Source organism: Bombus impatiens, unplaced genomic scaffold (assembly GCF_000188095.3).
Source record: "Bombus impatiens unplaced genomic scaffold, BIMP_2.2 scf_0814, whole genome shotgun sequence".
In the NCBI taxonomy this organism is placed as follows: domain Eukaryota; kingdom Metazoa; phylum Arthropoda; class Insecta; order Hymenoptera; family Apidae; genus Bombus; species Bombus impatiens.
The window spans coordinates 478,757-479,124 of record NT_177233.1 but is presented as its reverse complement, the minus strand read 5'-3'; the positions used below and the strand labels follow the sequence as shown (position 1 = coordinate 479,124).

At 60.9% G+C, this 368-nt stretch overlaps 1 protein-coding gene across 1 annotated transcript in view; it reads right to left on the bottom strand.

Moving 5' to 3' along the window:
• The window catches only part of LOC100748263, a 67,019-nt gene that overhangs the window by 62,631 nt on the left and 4,020 nt on the right, over positions 1–368 (bottom strand). The gene's annotated exons all lie outside the window — the stretch shown is intronic.

Genomic DNA, 368 nt, shown 5'->3' with positions numbered 1-368 from the left:
CCCCGCCACTGACTGTCAGTCTGTATACGGCGAGCAGCGTAAGAGCGCTCGAAGGCCTCGGCTCTTGCGAGCCAGCAACGAGCGGCAGACAACGCCGCACGGATACCGCGCGCCACCTTCCATACGGCAAGCAGCCTAAGAAAATTCACCGCGAACATTTTTATTCGGTATCGGGTAAACGGGCCGCATCATCGGGACGCTTCGATCGCGAAACAACGGCGCGCAAACCGGCGCATCGATCGTCGATCGCTGTTGCTCGCTAGGCCGGTTAATTTCGGGAATTTTGCGCGACATTCCGTAAACAGCCCGAGGGGAGAGCGTGCTCGAGGCTCTGTGAGGAGCGTACGGCGGCGTATCGCGCGACGGCC